We start from the raw sequence: 12287 nt of genomic DNA on the forward strand, positions 1-12287 counted from the left end.
TCACAGGCACCTGTGATGGCCTGTTGTACTCCAGACAACACGCCGGCACACAGGCAGCAGGTCAGCAGCCTGGGGGAGAGGGAGATGGGCAGGGACTCGGGGCATTGCCCAGGCGCCAGGCACTGGCTATGTGGGGAGGGCAAAGAGGCGAAGGCCAGGGCATCTCACAGCAACTCTGCTGCTGACACGAAAAGCGCCGCGAGCATTGGCAGGTTCCCATGAGCTCCTACCCGAGCCAGGGCCTGTGTGGGACTGTGCTGTGGACACAGGGGCTGCACTACACCCAGCTGTGCTGGGGTAACGGAAGGTGTGCGACTGCACTGTGTAGATGAGCGGGGGATGGTCTTTCACCCAGATGAAGTTAGCTGAGCCTGTAGTGTGCGGAGCAGAGTCTGCTGGTGCCCTTGCCTCAGCGCCTGGCCTGTCTGACCAGCCAGTTCACTGCGAAGCTGACTACGCCCCTCCTCTCTTAGGGGCTCTTCTCCCTCAGTGTATCCTCTACGCTGCCTGGGATTAGAACATCCCAGTCCCCCTTCTCCTGGGCTACCCCGGTCCTGTCGAACTGTTCCTCCACTGGGACCATGCAGTGCACCTGTGGAGGGGCAGGGCCTCCCCAGTCCAGTATTGCTCTGTTCATCACACTGATCATCTGGTTTCTCCTGAAATGCCCCAGCTCCCCCACCGCCCTCGGGGCACCCAGTAGCTCTGTCCCAGGACATGGAACGCCCAATGTGTCCTCTGAGTGTCATGATGGCAGGACGAGCCTTGGTCAGGGACAGCACGGTGGTAGGGAGTCACTGGTAAACGTCGTTCCTTACAGCGGCGCCCTAGTGCCCATCTGTCCTGCGTCATCTGCACAGCTTTGTTACTGCCCCTCTGCCTGTGACGGTGACTAGGCACTCCCGTTCTTTGGCAGCATACATCTCTCTGAAATGTCCTCCCTTCGCCGGCTGGGTGTTCAAGCATGGATCCTGTGTGTTGCTGGAACACAAGGGCAGTCAGCGTGAAGCGGAGCCCATTTGCAGGAGGTATCTGGCTGCTGAAGTCCTGGAGATCAAGCCCGCCCCAGACCTGGTAAGGAGACACTTACTAAACCTTGGATCTGGAGCTGATGGTGGTTGGAGAGGTATGTCTGATGTGGACCCGCATCCCAGGACAGAGAGGTCCTGTTCTGCGTGGGTTTGCTGCTAGAGATCCTGTCTCCCGGCTGAGTTTGTTTGGAGTCCATATGAACATTTCCTGGGTTGCAGAGAATGCTAGGAAGCGTCTGGTGTACGTTACATGGAGTCATGTGCAGTGATGAATGCATGGCCCCTGGGGGCCAAGGGAGGGGGGCACAGGAGAGGGCTTCCTGGGTGATACGGACCCAGAGAAGTGATAGTTTGTTTCTCTGCTGCTCCTGCACTCTGCAAGGGCAGAAAATCCCTGCAGTACCTCCAGGACAGGGCCCCTCTGTCTGTGGGGTCCCAACCACCCCCTGCTCTGGAGCTGGCCTGCATGGGGGAACTGCTCAGGGGAACGGGCCATGCAGCCTGTGCTCACGGCAGCCCCTGTGATCTGCCCTGGGGCCAAGCCTCCCAGACTATTGTGACGATCCGGTTCTGGCGAAACCCAACTGAGAGTGCCAACTCAGGACAAATTGCTCAAACAGGGCAGTTACAGCCCAAGGCTTGGGTTTTTCCACCTCTAAGGCAAACCAAACCAGCCAGACTAAGAGGACTTCGGTCTCACCCCACTGGCTAACTGCAAGTCTCACAAGCAATTCCCTTAGACACTCCAGTTTCCCAGTATCACCACCAGTACCACTTGTTATGGGGACAAATGGTTATGAAAACCAATACCCAAGTAAAAGAAAAAAGGTTCTCCTGATCCCAAAGGACCAAGCCCCAGACCCAGGTCAATATACAAATCAGATCTTACCCACAAATCACGCTGTTGCCAATCCTTTAGAATCTAAAATCTAAAGGTTTATTCATAAAAGGAAAAAGATAGAGATGAGAGTTGGAATTGGTTAAATGGAATCAATTACATACAGTAATGGCAAAGTTCTTGGTTCAGGCTTGCAGCAGCGATAGAATAAACTGCAGGTTCAAATCAAGTCTCTGGAATACATCCCCCGCTGGGATGGGTCCTCAGTCCTTTGTTCAAAGCTTCAGCTTGTAGCAAAGTCCCTCCAGAGGTACGAAGCAGGATTGAAGACAAAATGGAGATGAGGCATCAGCCTTATATAGTCTTTTCCGGGAGTAAGAACACCTCTTTGTTCTTACTGTGGAAAATTACAGCAAAATGGAGTCTGGAGTCACATGGGCCAGTCCCTGCATACTTTGCTGAGTTACAAGGCGTATCTGCCTTCTCTCAATGGGTCCATTGTATAGCTGATGGTCCTTAATGGGCCATCAAGCAGGCTAGGCAGAGCTAATCCCAGTTTGTCTGGGATGTCACCCAGAAGCATAGCATAAGTTTGCCATACAGACAGTATAGAGCCAATATTCATAACTTCAACTACAAAACTGATACACACATATAGACAGCATAATCATAACCAGTAAACCATAACCTTGTCTTAGACACCCCATTTGACCCCCTTTATAAAAGATTTGGTGCCACTACAGGACCTTGGTTGCAACAATGATCTATATGGTCCCAGTTTATGTCAATAACGTCACAACTATGCAGAGCACACGGTGGGGTTTGTAACACTTGTCAGAGTCGCCCCCTTAGCAGGGGGGTCAGCAACAGGGCAGAGGGAAGGCCTCCAGGTCGAGGGAGCTCTGGCGCATCCTTGACAGAGCATGGAAAGAGTGGCTCTGGGCTCTTCCTATTCTAGGTCAGTCAGTCAGTGCAGTCTGTTCTGCAGCTCCCGGATGCCCTCGCCTCTGCCTTTCTCAGCTCAAGGCCCTGTCCTGTGCTGGCCCTGCGGCCAGTCCCTCTCCAGCGTTAGCCCTGGGGAAGGTTTCTTCAGCCCAGCATCCTCCTGTTCTGCTTCTTTCAGCTCTGCGGGACCTCTTCCGAAGGCCGAGGTCCTGAGAAGCGCTGTCCCTCGGGCTCCCTCTGGTCTTGCCAGCGAGCAGAAGGTCAGAGCATTGGCCTCCCCCGCAGGAGCTTTCTCTGCTTGTGTGAGGGGGGCGGGGAGTCAGGGAGCCCAGGGGGAGCGTGGGCCATTTCCCCGTGCTCCAGCCGCCGGCTCCTAGCAGGGATTGCCAAGCAGAGCCCTCCACGTGCCTTGCAGCGCAGAGCGGAGGCAGCTCAGACTTGCCGGCCAGTCGCTGCGTGAGGAGAAGTAGGGCTCGGTCTCAGCAGCTGCCAGACACCTGAGCCAATTCTCTGCAAGGGGCTCTCCGGGAGGGGCGATTAGTTATTCTCATGCCGTGCCGTGCCGTGCCAGGGAGACGTCCCTTGCTTTCCTTTCTCAGCAGCTCGGTCTGTTTGGTGGCTGATCCGGGGTAGGGTGGGACAGGGCTGCCCAGAGGATTCAGGGGGCCTGGGGCAAAGCAATTTTGGGGGGCCCTTCCATTAAAAAAAAGTTGCAATACTATAGAATACTATATTCTCGTGGGGGCCCCTGCAGGGCCCGGGGTCTGGGGCAAATTGCCCCACTTGGCCCCCCCCCCTGGGTGGCCCTTGGGTGGGATGCCTCAGTACTGATACCTGAGCAGCGCTGCCCCCGCCCTGCAGCCGAATCAGCCATTGGGTCATGGAGGGGGGACGGCGTGTTTCTGGAGGCTCCCTGCTCGCTTGGCTAGCGGGGAGCTCTTGTCCAAGCCGGAGAGCCTGGTTCTCATGCTGGTGGAGATCAGGAGTCTGCCCGCCGCAGCCACGGGAGTTCTGGGGGTGGCACTGAGAGGAGTCAGGCCCATGGATTTGAAATCTAACCATTTGCCCCTCTAGGCTGAGCTCCAGCATGGCCCAGTGCTGAGAATCTCACTGCCTCGGCCCTGGCATGCTGAGCCAGCTCCCTCCAAAGCTCCCAGCCGCTGCTGTGAGACTGGAGCCGAGCACGGTCCCAGCCCCTACTGCTCCTAACTCCCACCTGCCCATGGACCAAGGGGCCAGCAGCCCCCTCTAGTTCACCTGACCCCCCAGTTTCTCTGCGTGCCATTGCTGTGGCATCTGTGGGGCTGTACAGGTACTTGAGACTCCCAGCTGGAATGGTGCCCGCAGAGGCTGCTCGTCTGCCTGGCCTCCAGAGCTCCTCAGCCAGCTCTAGTCAATGCAGGGGAACCCCCGGCAGCCCCAGCAGCTCGCCTTCCCATGCAGCCCTCCCCCATTCCCCTGGCCTGGCGTGTACAGGGAGTGCTGGGAGCAGAACTGGAAGGGGCAGGGCCTGACCTTGGCCTGATTCTTCCCAGGGAGCTGCTGCTGGTGGGGGCCGAGGGGGGGCATGGAGGCTGTTGCTGCCTGTGGTGAAGGCTGGGAAGGGGGAGGGGCAGGGAGTCTGTCCCTGCCTGTGGTGCAGGTGGGCAGGGAGGCTGTCGCTGCCAGTAGTGGGGGTTGGGGGGGCAGGGAGGCTGTTGCTGCGGGGGGTGGGTGTGCGCAGGGAGGCTGTTGCTGCGGGGGGTGGGTGTGCGCAGGGAGGCTGTTGCTGCGGGGGGCGGGTGTGCGCAGGGAGGCTGTTGCTGCGGGGGGCGGGTGTGTGCAGGGAGGCTGTTGCTGCGGGGGGCGGGTGTGCGCAGGGAGGCTGTTGCTGTGGGGGGCGGGTGTGCACAGGGAGGCTGTTGCTGCGGGGGGCGGGTGTGCGCAGGGAGGCTGTTGCTGCGGGGGGGTGTGTGTGCAGGGAGGCTGTTGCTGCGGGGGGCGGGTGTGCGCAGGGAGGCTGTTGCTGCGGGGGGTGGGTGTGCGCAGGGAGGCTGTTGCTGCGGGGGGCGGGTGTGCGCAGGGAGGCTGTTGCTGTGGGGGGCGGGTGTGCGCAGGGAGGCTGTCACTCACAGGGTTGTGGGGAACCCTCTTTGCAGAGGTGGAGCTGCCGGCTGTTCGGGAGAAGCTGCTCGTTTCCTTCCAGGATTTTGTGTGGCAGAGACACGCTTCGCTGGGGGCAGCCAAGGGCTCCTGCTTCCTGCAGAGAGAGAACTGCACCGGGGTGACGCAGCTGCATGGTGCCCACTACACGGTGAACGGAACGGTGCTCGTCGACAGTCCTGGCTCCGGTGCCACCCTCTACATCAAGTCAGGTAGTCAGGCCCCGCTTTGCTGGGTGGGTCCCAGGGGGCAGCAGTCAGGGCTGCTCTGTGGCTGGGCATTTCTCCTGCGTGGGGCTAAGCCCCATTCGCTGGGGCTCCTCCGGGTCTGGAAAGCCCTGCTAGATGTTGCCCAGCCCTCTGGGGAAGGGGCAGACTGGGTCCCTATTGTAGCTTCTCCAGGGCTGGGCCCGGGCTAGGTTGAAACATGCAGGGTCTGCTCCTGCTCCAACTGGCATTGGTGAAACTCCCTCTGCCTCCAGCGAGAGCAGGATCGGGCCCTATCGCTGATGGACCCCGCAGTGCTGCTGCGCCACTGGTGTGCTTGTCTTTGCAGCCTGCTCCCCTGGCTATTCCGGCGTGAGGTGTGCAAGGCGCTGCCTGCCCTGTCCTGGCACTCGCACCTGTAACCCCCTGAGTGGCCGCTGTGAAGGGCTCCTGAGCTGTGTCCGCAGGGTTGGCCCTTCCTGTCTACATGGTAAGGGTGAAGCCCCCCCTCCCAGTGCGGGCGGGGTGGGGCTGGGTGCGTGTGCAGTGCTCTGATGGGAGGAACATGCACCAGATTCTGCTACCTGGGGTGGGATGGGGTGGAGCCCAATTAACGTGGAGGGGGGAGGAGATGAATGGAGCTGGGCTGAGCTGAAGGGCAGCGTGACCAGCCCCAAGCCCCTGCCCGCCACTTGGTTTAGCCTAAAAACATAGCACTGAGAGGAGAACCCCATACCCGTCTGGCTCTGTGGGGCACAGGGTGAGTCTGGGGGGTTCTTACCCTCAGTGATACCCTGGAGTAGATGCCAGCCAGGCTGCAGCCGTGGCCGATGGTGCAGGGGCAGCTCTGTTCCCTGCAGCCTGTGTGCTGTGCTCCTTCCCGTATTGCCCAGAACCACTTCGTCTCCTGCACACATTCGGCTGGCAGCCAGCGTCTGGGAAAGGCAGGCCAAGCCCCTGGCCCTCACCCTCCCTGGATTGCACAGTAGCACTGGTGAGGGCATGCCCCAGTGCAGGATGCACTGCCAGTACTGAGGCGTGGGACGGCACCACCACACCCTGCAATGCCTGCCCATCCCTTGATGGGTGCATCGGGATCCCCCCGGGGGAAGGAAACATTGCATGGGAAAGGGTATGTAACACGCTGCTGGAGTACCCCGAGCTGGGAGCCGTCATGTTACCCCCCTGCCACAGCAAGAGGGAGCTTTGCTGGCATTAGATTGCCACACTAGCCTGTCTGCCTCCCCAGCAAACTCCTCTAGGCCCTCCTGGCCCAGACCTCGCCTAGCAGGTAACAGCCAGTGAACTCCTGTTTCTCTGCAGGGCACTGCCCGTATCACGGTGCAGTCACAGAAGATAGGAGCTTCGCTGCTCTGTTAGAGTCACTGCGCCACAGCTTATTAATGTACCTGGGTAAATACACCCTTCCCCTCAAGCCCAGCACTGACCTGGTTCATAGTAAAAGCGAAACAAGTTTATTAACCAAAGAGCCTGGTCAGGTGATACCAAGGAAAAGGGATAAAGGCAGAGACGGTTACAAGCACATACAAGTGACAATGCGCATCTCAATGTCTAAACCGTACCCCAGCAAGATCCAGTCTCTGTTCAGGATGGTTTCTGTCACCCCAGCCTCCTTTCCAGCTTTCCACAGGCCAGCCTGGCCAGGCCCCAACACAGCGATCGGATCGCTTGGTTTCTTTGTCTCCTGACAGCGCAGAGATCCCCCAGTGTGACTGTGGTATATGGGGAGGCCCTGCCAAGTCAGTGGGCGAGGACTGCAGGCCCTGGCCAAAGGGCATGTCCCTGGTGATGAGTGAGGGCTGTCTCCTTGTTGCCTCACCAGGTCTCGTGAGCGGGAGGTGCCCTGGAGGAGCTGGCTGGTGGTACTGGGACGGACACTGTTACTATGTGGAGGAGAGCGATGCCAAGACGTGGCAGCAAGCGGAGGCAGCCTGCAGTGCCTCTGGAGAAGGCATGGGGCTGCTGGCTCTCGACAGCCTGGAGGAGAAGGTACGGGGGCTGTGCCAGGACGCCTGGGCCCCTCCCTGAGCAGAACAGATTAGGAAGCAGGGAGGAAGCCGAGGAGCCTTCCTAACTCCAACCCCTGGCTGCTCTCTCTGTCTGTCTGTCTGTCTGTGTGAAGGAAGGCGACTCCTGGGCCCAGGTCTCCTTTCCCCAGGTTCTGCTCACTGACAGTCACTGAAACGCCCCGGAGCCGCCTTGCATTTCCCCTGCCAGGGCAGCTGTGCCTGTGGGTGGGGAAGCAGCACAGGGAAGGGGTGAGAGGGCAGCTGGGCTCCTTGGGTGGGAAGAAGCCGCTGTAGGACGGGGCTCTCCAGAGTCCCGGCAACACCCCTGCTCCCTGCCCACGGGGCGGGAGGGGCCTCCCCCCTCTGGCTCTCGGCTTGTCCTCCTTGTGAGGCTGAGCGCATCCTTCCCGTGCACAGGGGCCCATGGCCTCTGGCTGCTGGGCGCCTACCCTGTGGGTGACATGGGGCATGTCCTGGCTGGAGCTGGCTCGGAGGGAAGGGGGAAGGGATAGCAGCAATGTGCCCAGCAAGTGCAGTGGGCAGAGTGGGCACCCCTCCCCATGGGGAGGGCTCCAGGGGGTAGTCCCCTCTCTAGAGGGACACGTGCAGCCACTTCCCTGTGCTGTCCCCTTTCCAGTCACTGAGTAGCGGGATGGGAAGACTGGATACACTCCGCATGCCCTGCATCCTCCCCCAGGATGTGCACAGGGTAGCAGAATGCCGGCTTGCCATGGGGCCATGGGGCAGGGTGAGCTCCTCCTGGCTGATTGCACCCCCTGCCTCTTGCCCCAGGACTCGCCCTACACGTCTCCTTCCTTCTGGGCTGCCCTTGGCTATTTACCACCCCCCAGATCCCCCTAAGCTCTGCTGAGTCAGAGAGCGGAGATGTGCCCTGCACTGACCCAGGTCCTGCCTCCCCACAGGCCTGGGTGACAGCCATGGTGCAGAGGGACAGCTGGACTGGGCTGAATGACCTAGATGGTGACGGCAGCTGGACATGGGCAGTGGCTCAGCACGCAGATGGTGCTGCCCCCTGGTGAGCGTGTAGCTGACGGTGCCAGATGGGCCTGCTAGGGGAGTGCTGGGGATACCCACACCCAGACAGGTGGGTTTGCCCTCCAGCTGCTCAGCGCAGCCTGCTGTCCTTGGGGCTGTAACACCTGGGGCTGCTACTGCTCAGGGGGCAGTGCTCACTCCCTAGCTGTGCCTGGTCGTGCAGCAATGAGACCTGGGCCTCCCTCCGGCCAGTCCTACTCACCTGCCCACCCTCGCAGACAGAGCGGCTGGCACGGCCTGTGTACAGGGCACTGTGAGGGACTGTAGGTGAGTCCAGCACTCCTCTGGGGGATCAGGGAAATGGGGTGGCATCCCCCTTTGCTCCCTCACCTGTGGGGCCAGGTGCCTGGGGCATTTCTCCCCCTCCCCGCCCTGCCTGTGGGGCCGGGTGCCTGGGGCATTTCTCCCCCCCCCCCCCCACCCATGGGGACGGGCGCCTGGGGCATTTCTCCCCCTTCCCGCCCTGCCTGTGCGGCCGGATGCCTGGGGCGTTTCTCCCCCTCCCCACCCCGCCCGTGCGGCCGGATGCCTGGGGCGTTTCTCCCCCTCCCCACCCCGCCCGTGGGGACGGGTGCCTGGGGCATTTCTCCCCCTTCTCCATTCTTCAGGGACTGAGGTACCTCCTGAACCCTCCTCCATGCTGCTTGCCCCCATCAGTAGGCCCAAAGTGCGGTGCATCCTGCCCCGGTGGAGGTGCCCACTGTACCCGTCTCTCTCCAGTGGGCTAAGGCTGTGGCCCTTTCCACGGGAGGGGTTCCTGAGCGTTCCCCTGGCCTGAGGTGTGAGCTGCAGGGGCCCTGCACTGCATTGTCCTGTGTTGCAAGGCCCTGGCTGCTGCTGGAGAGACCGACCTGTGTTTCTGCCTCAGGCTGGCCGATGTGCCGCTCCTTCCGGGAGGCTGCCTGAGCATCGGAGCCCCGGGGGATTCTGGCCTTACCGTGTCCAACTGTTCAGGACTCAAGCCCTGGGTCTGCGAAGGAGCGGAGGGTACGTACCTGCCAGGCTGCCCCAATGGAGAATTCAGTGCTGAGACCCTTGGGACGGCCTGGGACACCACACACGGACCAGGCACTGACCAGGGAGCCGGGCAGCCCTGAGCCAGACTCAGTAACGCTCACCGTTCAGCAGCTGCCAAACCTGCTGTGAAAATGCTGCATGCCTGGTCTCCTGTGCCAGACCCGAGGGCAGGGCGGGCAGGGAGAAGCTCCTCGTCTCCTGTGCCAGCCCCAAGGGCCGGGGGGGGAGGAGCTCCCCAGTCTCCAATGCTGGCTCTGTGGATGGGGGGGGAGTGCCCCGGCCCCTGTCAGGGAATGGGCTGAAGGCTCCCGCATGGTAAAAGTTCATTGTGCTCAGAGCATGGCCTGTGGGCTACTGCTTGGCCAGCCGGGGGTACAGATGTCCTGACTCCCATACTGCAGCCCTAGCTGCCCTGGCGTGATGACATGAATGCTGGCAGTTCTTACAGGCTAATCACACTGGGGGCACCTGGGTCTGGCCAGAGGCCTGTGCTGGCTACGTGACCTTCACCTGGGGACGATGCTGCACACTGCTGCTGGGTCAGGGGGTCCCTGTTTGCGGGCTGACTGATGCTGCTGGGGCTGAAGAGCGCTGGCAGGGGTGGCAGTTCCCTCTTCCTTCTGGCTCCTTGGCACTTTTGCTCGCTGGAGTTGCCTGTTTTGGTTTCCAACGCTCTGCCAGAGGCAGGGCTGGGGGCAGGGACCTCTGACATACAAAGGAGGACAACCAGCTGCCCACCTGCTGGCTCAGACAAAGCTTGGGCCAAGGAAAGTTCAGTTACAACTGTGGGAAGATCTCAGCTCAGTGAGGTGCCACCAGGGGTGGAGCTCACTTCCCGAGAGGGACGACAGGAGTCTGTGGCAGAGGGACACCTCACGCCACGCTTGGTGAGCACCTCCAGTGTGTGCTTACGAGCCAGGGGCCCCCACTGCTCTGGGTACATGGGCACAGGTCTCCGGAGCAGGACAAGTGAGAGAGCAGACACAGCTTAGACAGTGGCAGGAAGCAAGAAGCAAAGCAGGTCAGGGTTGAATACTGAGAAAGTAGGCTAGGGTCCTAGCCCAGCCCGGCACGCCATGGCAGACGCGGCCCGGCCCGGCCCTGCCCCTGTGGCGCAGACAGCCCAGCCCAGTCCAGTATGCTGTTTGCCATGGCGTGTTTGTGGGACTGTGCTAGAATAGCATGGTGCGCTATAGCCCAGCCCCCATCTGGGTAAGTAAATAGAAAATTTAAAGTGGGAACGTGAGCTCGGGCTGAAAAGCCCAAAGGGGTGAGAGTGGGTAAGGACTGCATGGCCATTAGCCCAGGGACGCGTGTGTGCGCGTCTGCCCTGAGAGGCAGGCTGGGCCCAGAGATGGGTCATGTTTGGGTTTGGACTGAGTGGGTGGTTCTGTGGTTCTTCCTGATCATTTCCTCCCTCTCCCCCGCCCCCCGCTGCTGAGTGCTGTGCCTGCTCGGACACTCCAATGCTGTTCCATGAGTGACTCTCTCAGTCACGGAGATGATCCTGAGCCCTTGTTTCTGAGACAGTTCCCTGGAGCCGCTGCCCCACGGAGCCTGGCTGGAGACACTGGAATGGTAGCTGCTACTACCGGGACTCGTCCTTGGCCGGCAGCACCTGGCAGGAGGGGCTGCAAGTGTGTCGGCAGTTCCGACAGACAGAGCTGCTGTATCTGACCTCGCGCCAGGAGAAGGTGAGAACCAGAGAGCCCAACCCAGCAGAGCGCCAGAGACCCACTGGACTAGCACACGCCTCAGGCCTCCGAGAGGACATGAGGTGGGGCAGGGCTCCCGGCCCTGCTGCTGGAACAGGGCTCTAATCTGGGGGCCATCGAACCCAGCTGCCCAGCTCCCTGAGCAGGCAGAGTCCTAACACCGAAACCGAGAGGAGCCGGAGGACATAGACCAGGGTGTGAAGTACAGGAAGGGGGCGGAATAGGCTGATTTTAACGGTGTGTGTAGGAAACAAGCCCCCCATCGCTCACACAGGTCGCTGTCTTCACACTGGGCTGCCTAACGTCAGGCATCCAGATGCAGAGATGCTGAGCTTCCCCTGAGCTGCAGGGGCTCAGCGTTGCTGGTGATCTCTAGGCCCAACTGTTTGAAATGTGGCGCAGGAGCTGGGTGACCAAATTTCCCTGGGCTCAATACGGGACACCCGGTAAAATTACTTGTATTCAAGCGAGTTCAACGGCAATCGGTCAGAACTGTGCAGTACAAACGTTCAAATTAACGTCAAGTTGCCTGAGCCCCCAGCAAAAAGAAATACTGGGTAGTTGGATTCTTTTTATTTACCTTCTTATCTTTAAGGCTTTAGAGTTCACAGGGAGAGAGGTGACACACACCCCTACCCCGCGCCCGCACAGGGAGGGGTGACACACACTCCTATCCCCTGCCCCCGCCAGGGCCGGCTTTAGCAGGTGCGGGGCCCCACGCCGGGACGCGAATTGTCTCGCGCCCCCCCGCCCCTACTCCACCCCGGCCCCGCCCCGGCCCTGCCCCATTGGATCCCTCCCCAAATCCCCGCCCTGGCCCCGCCCCCTCACTGCCCCATTGGATCCCTCCCCAAATCCCCGCCCTGGCCCCGCCTCTTTCCCAAGCACGCCGCATTCCTCCTCCTCACCCCTCTCTCCCAGGCTTGCGCTGATCAGCTGTATGGCGGCGCAAGCGCTGGAGGGAGGGGGAGAAGCAGGACGTGGCTTTTATTTATTTTTTTTTTTCCCGCTCCGCCGGCAGCCCCGGACGTTGCGGGGCCCTCTTAGGCGCGGGGCCCCATTCCGGGGAATCGGCCGAATCAGCTTAAAGCCGGCCCTGGCCCCCGCACGGGGAGAGGTGACACACACACCCCTACCCCACCCCTGCACTGGGAGAGGTGACACACACACCCCTACCCCGCCCCTGCACGGGGAGAGGTGACACACACACACTCCGGTACACCTCTCTCACACAAGGGAGTGGGTAGCTGACCAACCCGACTCTCCCTGCCCAGCATTCTCCACCCTCCATGCCTGGCTGGGCCCCG

The sequence above is a fragment of the Emys orbicularis genome, chromosome 18 (genome assembly GCF_028017835.1).
Source record: "Emys orbicularis isolate rEmyOrb1 chromosome 18, rEmyOrb1.hap1, whole genome shotgun sequence".
NCBI classification, from domain to species: domain Eukaryota; kingdom Metazoa; phylum Chordata; order Testudines; family Emydidae; genus Emys; species Emys orbicularis.